The sequence below is a fragment of the Diabrotica virgifera genome, chromosome 1 (assembly GCF_917563875.1).
Source record: "Diabrotica virgifera virgifera chromosome 1, PGI_DIABVI_V3a".
Taxonomy (NCBI): Eukaryota; Metazoa; Arthropoda; class Insecta; order Coleoptera; family Chrysomelidae; genus Diabrotica; species Diabrotica virgifera.
The window spans coordinates 200,585,106-200,593,247 of NC_065443.1; positions in this window are offsets into that span (position 1 = coordinate 200,585,106).

The following is an 8,142-nucleotide window of genomic DNA, read 5'->3' on the forward strand; positions in this document are numbered from 1 at the left end:
GAGGGATAAACTTTTAAAAATATTATATAAAGGAAAAGATTCCTCTCATTGGTTGTATACCATAATCACAGTATAAAGAGGGACAGTAGAACCACTCTCCGAAAAATTGGAAGTAAAATCTGTAGTGGCGCATGGCGACCGCGCAATGTCCTTAGTCGCTTTTGCCCCACTCTCGCATTGCTAGTTGCATAGAAACGTACGGATTTTAACAGGGAAAACCCGCATCCACCACTGGTGAATTACCAATTGCCTACTGCCGGTATTACTTCTTGAGATCAAAGCGCCGACAGAGGAGTGATTTTACTGTGGAACCTCTATATACTGTGCCATAATAAAAAACTTACTAAGGAAGTAAAACTTCACTTGTAGGTAGATGGTATATAAATTTATTAAAATTTTTATCTAAAAAGATCCAAATTGGATTGAAGTGGGTACATCTATAGTACAAAAAACAAAAGTTTTCGGACCAATCAGTCCATCATCAGGTTGAAACTTTAGATCCAAAGTAGTTGGAACTAGCTACATAGATAGGTCAGAAGACCTTAGTGTTACAATAATTAGGCCATTTCGGCTACAACAATGTCGACAATAAGTCCATGTTAAAATAATATAGAAATGTAGTGAGACTATAGTGTAGTCTTCATCTTGGCTTCAGCTGTCAGTTTGAAGCCAAGATGAAGAACTACACTATAGTCTCACTACATTTCTATATTATTTTAACATGGACTTATTGTCGACATTGTTGTAGCCGAAATGGCCTAATTATTGTAAAACTAAGGTCTTTTGACCTATCTATGTAGCTAGTTCCAACTACTTTGTATCTAAAGTTTCAACCTGATGATGGACTGATTGGTCCGAAAACGTTTGTTTTTTGTACTATAGATGTACCAACTTCAATCCAATTTGGATTTTTTAGATAAAAATTTTAATAAATTTATATACCATCTACCTACAAGTGAAGTTTTACTTCCTTAGTAAGTTTTTTAAAAATATTGTTAAAAGTTTGTATGTATTTAAATATTTAAAGTTTGTATATGTTTAAAGACTTTTAATATATTTTGAAACACGAAATATAAAATGTGTTAAACATGTTTATCAAGGTACCTACTATTTCGTTAAATTGATAAACATAATTTCAATTGTAACTGTAATAACAGTTAATTTCGACCTTAACAAAAATAAACAGAATAATTAAATTTTGGGCGTTACGAATTGTCCGTTACGAATTTGTATAGTTACGAACTGTCGCCGTTACGAACTGTCGCTGTTACGAGTTGTCCGTTACCAAGTGTCCGGTTACGAACTGTCGCGTTACGAGATGTCTGGTCACGCATAGTAAAAGGTAGTGTAATTGTAGTATGTATAGTTCTTAAAACTGGTTGTGAATTAAATGACTCAACATGTTATAAATGGTGTATTGAAATGGTAAAGAGGAATGTTTGATAAGTATGGTTGTTTCTATGAGGCCGTTTGTTGTTAGAACCGGTCGTACTGCAGACAATTTACTTGTGTATCTTCCATTCGTGTAATCTTCTGCATCAGGTTTTAGTGTTAACGACTACTTATCTACTTAGCCAAGACAGACGTCTTTACGTGCCCTACGAAGCCCGGTGGAGGCTCAATCAACTACAATGGTATTATGCAAGAAATTATGTTGTATCGCAGATTTAAAATGCGTTTATCTCGAAAACATTTGAGTTTAGCGAGATGAATGTAGTATACCTTTTTTAAGTAAAAATATTAAGATAACAAAAGTTTTTATTCAAAAAGTATATAGAGTGAGGGATAAAAAAAATTAAACTTATTAAATGAGCGCTGAAAGACGTATGTGGCCCCCTCTTGGCAATACCTTATTTTTGGTGGCGAATTTGGATTTCTCATCCCAAAAAATCCCCGTTTACCAAATTTCGTGTTGTTATCCCATGCCTGTCAGGAAATATTCAAGAGTAAATAAAATAAAAGTTTAACTTGACACCATGTATTTCTCTTATTATATCAACTTTCGTACTAAGGTAAGTTAGCTTAAATCGACCTATTTTAAGCTCAGGAATCTAAGGTTAAGCTCTGGCCCATTCTTTAACAAAAACCCTTCATATTTTTTAAGTGTTTTTTTTATTTTCTGTTAATTTTTATTTATTGAATTTTGACACATTATTGACTTATTTCTAAGGCGGTACGAAGTTCGCCGGGTCAGCTAGTTATTTAAATAAAATATTTTACTTAGAAAAATGTTTACTTGATAGTTAGGAATGTCTAAAGACGTCAGCTTAGACGTAAATATGTCAGCTTAAAGATTTCACGAAATTACTTCATTATTCCTTTGTCTAAGTATAGTGTAGGAAACAGAGGTTGAACCTTGCAAAATAGACACAAGTCCGGTTTTATTTTTTTTCTGGTATATCAAGGGGTGCTTATTATAAGACTAACTTTTTCTGAAAAAAATTCGCACCGGAACCCCCCTTTTCACCCCTTTAAAGGGAGTAATTTGTGGTTCCTGCGGAACGTAGCCCTTCCTGTACCTTTTACAAAAAATTTCTTTTATAAAAATATGAAGAGGACTATATTTTCTACGATTTATTTCCCGACAGCATCTGTCTATCATCCACCGTTTAGCGGGAGTGGCGCCCCAAAGTTGACAAGTTTTAAAAAAAGATGTTTTTAACAAATATATATTTTTCCCTAACTGTAACGGAAATTAAGAAGAAATCCAGCGGCAATTATTTACAAATAATTGATTGATTTTTTGGTATAGATTTCACTTAAGGGTAATTGCCCTTTTTTTAATTACAGGGTGTTACATTTTAAAAAACCCCTTTTTATACCATCTGAACCGTTTATGCTAGAGTAAAAAGACTTTCAGCGATTACCCATGTACTGGTGCTATTTACAAATTTGTATAATGCACCCCCATTTTTTCCCCGGAACCACCCAAAAAAAAAGAAATAATAAATAAAGTGATTTTCTTGGAATCCGTCACACACAATGCCCTTTATTAATACGCTTCATATATCATTTTGTGCACGTTATTATTACCCATGCATGGACACCAACAGCGATTTCCTAGTGCAACCTCTGTAGCCAAAAAAAATAAATAAAATGGGGGGTTGAAATTTTTTTTTTGTTTTTTGCTTTTTGATCCATATGGGCATATTCTTCATCAATAGTGCTTTTCAAAAATATATATGGTTATTGCAATATCCCTGCGGAAACCACCCCTATCCTTGAAAATATACTGCAGAAACTACCCCTATCCGTTGGCGAGCATGTTTTTACGATTTTCTCATTACCTATGCATTCTTTTTAAACAAAACTTATACAAGGTTAAAGACCACTATTTACTCTAAAAATTAGGTCCTATTCATTTTTTTCGTATAAGCAACCGTTACGGCACAGTGGCGCCGTAAACCTCATATATGCTTTGGCGGGCTCCAGTTTTTGTTTTTTTTTTCATCATCTGTTCATTTTATTGATAAAGTACTTACGTAAAATAAAACAACACAGTGTTATCTACAAATTATGACCTATGCACATTTTACATTCTTTGCTCCCCAAAGCCACAGTGGTGGCCCAAAATCAATTTTTGCATATTTTCGCCACCTACACGCATTTTATTGCAATAATACTAACTTAATAGCACAATATTCACCCCTAAGTGGTCGCTAAGCAGTGGCGGATCCAGGGAGGGGTGATGGAGGCGATCACCCCCCCCCACCCCTCTCAAACCAAGTGATATTATATTTAAAGATTATAAAAATATTCATTTATTTTTATAGAAATACTTATGTATACTTATGTATTAATATTATTTTTATAAGAATGACTTTTTATGCTTTAGCGACAGTGGCGGCTCCTGCATCGTTAAGAGGGGGGTACCAATTGGTTAAATTTCTATAAAAATAAATGAATATTTTTATAATCTTTGAATATAATATCACTTGGTTTGAGAGGGGCGGGGGAGGTGATCACCCCATCACCCCTCCCTGGATCCGCCACTGCTTAGCGACCACCTAAGGGTAAATATTGTGCTATTAAGGTAGCATTAATGCAATAAAATGAGTGTAGGTGGCGAAAATATGCAAAAATTGATTTTGGGCCACCACTGTGGCTTTGGGGCGCAAAGATTGTAAAATGTGCATAAGCCATAATTTGTAGGTTACACTGTGTTGTTTTATTTTACATAAGTCCTTTATCAATAAAACGAACAGATGATGAAAAAAAAACAAAAACTGGAGCCCGCCAAAGCATATATGAGGTTTACGGCGCCACTGTGCCGTAACGGTTGCTTATACGAAAAAAATGAATAGGACCTAATTTTTAGAGTAAATAGTGGTCTTTAACCTTGTATAAGTTTTGTTTAAAAAGAATGCATAGGTAATGAGAAAATCGTAAAAACATGCTCGCCAAGGAATAGGGGTAGTTTCTGCAGTATATTTTCAAGGATAGGGGTGGTTTTCGCAGGGATGTTGCAATAACCATATATATTTTTGAAAAGCACTATTGATGAAGCATATACCCATATAAATCAAAAAGCAAAAAACAAAAAAAAATTCAACCCCCCATTTTATTTATTTTTTTTTTGGCTGCAGGGGTTGTACTAGGAAATCGCTTTTGGTGTCCATGCATGGGTAATAATAACGTGCATAAAATTATATATGAAGCATATTAATAAAGGGCATTATGTGTGAAGGATTCCAAGAAAATCACTTTATTTATTAATTCTTCTTTTTTTGGGGTGGTTCCGGGGAAAAAATGGGGATGCATTATACAAATTTTTAAATAGCACCAGTACATGGGTAATCGCTGAAAGTCTTTTTACTCTAGCATAAACGGTTCAGATGGTATAAAAAGGGGTTTTTTAAAATGTAACACCCCGTAATTAAAAAAAGGGCAATGACTCTTAAGTGAAACCTATACCAAAAAATCAATCAATTATTTGTGAATAATTGCCGCAGGATTTCTTCTTAATTTCCGTTACAGTTAGGGAGAAATATATTTTTTTTAAAAACATCTTTTTTAAAAACTTGTCAACTTTGGGGCGCCTCCCCCGCTAAACGGTGGATGATAGACAGATGCTGTCGGGAAATAAATCGTACAAAATATAGTCCTCTTTATATTTCTATAAAAGAAATTTTTTGTAAAAGGTACAGGAAGGGCTACGTTCCGCAAAAACCACAAATTACCCCCTTTAAAGGGGTGAAAAGGGGGGTTCCGGGGCGAAATTTTTTCAGAAAAAGTTAGTCTTATAATAAGCAACCCTTGATATACCAGAAAAAAAATTAAACCGGACTTGTGTCCATTTTGCAAGGTTCAACCTTTGTTTCCTACACTAGTAGGCGTATGCAAATTTAAGGAACAATAAGAGTGATAAACTTTTAAAAATATTGTTAAAAGTTTGGATATATTTAAATATTTAAAGTTTGTATGTGTTTAAAGACTTTTAATATATTCTGAAACACGATATATAAAATGTGTTAAACATCTTTATCAAGGTACCTACTATTTCGTTAAATTGATAAACATAATTTCAATTGTAACTGTAATAACAGTTAATTTCGACGTTAACAAAAATAAACAGAATAATTCAATTTGGACGTTACGAATTGTCCGTTACGAATTTGTATAGTTACGAACTGTCGCTGTTACGAACTGTCGCTGTTACGAACTGTCGCTGTTACGAGTTATCCGTTACCAATTATTGTCCGGTTACGAGATGTCTGATCAGGCATAGTAAAAGGTAGTGTAATTATAGTATGTCTATTATAAATTGAAGTATAGTTGCTAAAACTGGTTGTGAATTAGATGAGTCAACATGTTATAAATGGTGTATTGAAATGGTAAAGACGAATGTTTGATAAGTATGGTTGTTTCTATGAGGCCGTTTGTTGTTAGAACCGGTCGTACTGCAGACAATTTACTTGTGTATCTTCCATTCGTGTAATCTTCTGCATCAGGTTTTAGTGTTAACGACTACTTACCTACTTAGCCAAGACAGACGTCTTTACGTGCCCTACGCTACGAAGCCCGGTGGCGGCTCAATCAAATTAGAAATTGGCATATTTCTGGTGTCTGCCGGGATCAAACCCTCTTCGAACAGTTCTTAACACTAACTGATTTATCACAAAATCAACCATAACTATGCAACAAGGCAGTAGTTTATGCAGTAACCACATTTATGCAACTAATTGATTAATTGATGTTATTTTAGGAGACCATGTTTATGTTTCAGCGCTGTATGTTATTAAGGTCTATAAATAAGATTATATCATGTGGAGTTTTAAACTTGGGAAGTATTTTTGGAATTTAACCTGAGCCATGTGAACTTGTCAATTTTGGTTTATCAATATTTATTTCTACAACAAATACTTTTCCTATTCTGTCATAACTTATTTGCGAGTATTGCAGTGTCATCGGTATCACTTGTTTAAAACATAGACATTAATACACATTAAATAGTAAAGTAGCCCTGGCGTACACCTCTTGTTAGTGACAGCCGTGACTCAGTGCCTATAGTATTGGCTTACCAAGCCGAACTTTCCGGGTACGATCTCTGGCCCAGACACCACACATTTTTCAATTTCTATTTTAAATGACTAGCCGCAATGTTTCGGAGGGTACGAAAAGCCTGCCGTATGTCTGGCTTATAACAACAAATGGCTTCCGAAAAAAAAACACCTCTTTTTATTTCCAGTTGTTGAGTTGACACTTGAGTTGTTGATAAGTTATGACAGAATAGGAAAAGTATTTGTTGTAGAAATCAATATTGATAAACCAAAATTGACAAGTTCACATGGCTCAGCAACGGTTAAATTCCAAAAATACTTCCCAAGTTTAAAACTCCACATGGTTTAATCTTATCTATAGACCTTAATAACATACAGCGCTGAAACATAAACATGGTCTCCTAAAATAACATCAATTAATCAATTAGTTGCATACATAATATAGATTTTGAATGCTATTGAGATTTTTAATAGCAAATCCAATTTTCTTGAGTGTATTCATCAATTTTTGATATCTTACGTTATCAGAAGAATTTTGATAATCTATACCTAAATGGTATGAAGACGTATTTCCGTAAGATCATAACATTTTTGAGCCATCAATTGCGTACGGTCGTACCTATTGCGTGTTAAAATTCAAATTGGACTTTCCACCGATTTCTTCACATTTTTTGTCTATTCTTGAATGAACATTTTTTAGAAATATTCTCAAGGCATGATTTCGTAGGCCTGTCAATCTCTAGTCTTCACAAAATTGTACGTTAACGTATATTTAAGCCATTCTCATGGTATCTCTCCTGTAGCAAATATTTTGTTAAATAACTTACAATCCGACAAGCGAGAACTGGCGGCTGACCTTCTCGTATTGTGTATTTATCGCTGTGTATTTTCGCTCAAGGTGAAGCGCCAGCTCTGGCTTGTCGGATTGTACAGAGAAGTAAAATCTTTGTATTCGCACCGTGCGTCTCCCCTCTATTTATAGTCACGTGACACGCTGACAGTTTTGTAAGGACGTTTTAGCATTGAGTCTTATGGGATTATTTTGTTAAACTTGAGTATTTTATTTTCTAGTGATATTAACCCAATACAAATTGTTAGAATTCATTAGTTATTGTTTTATAGTGTCATTTATAGTCCAACAAAAATATTTTGTGTCGTTAATAAAGATTTATTGACATAATTTGCGATAGTGAGGTTATATAGGACATACCGTATCCGTACGTTTTGGAGTCATTTCGGATTTATTAGAGCTAAAAAATGTATGTAGTAATATATACAAAACTTATAAAAACGTAAATAGTATTATGTATTATTATATCATATGTATATTGCCATATCCTTTGTATATATGGAAAAAGTTAACCTCACTTCATTCTTCTAACAGCATTAATCAATTTTATTCTTTAATCTAAGTTTTTTTGGGAACGAGGAAAATAAAAGTATATCACATCACTATTTCTCCATGTATTTTTACAGTGAACAACCCAACAAGTAGCGTGATATGACATTTTTTAAAAATATCCCATTTAAACATACACTAAATCGTCCTTACAAGCATTTCAACCAATCGTCACCATGAGCAGGTCGGTCGATTTTGCTTTGACACTTTGTTAACGCTCAGAGCTAATATAGTTATTAAGGT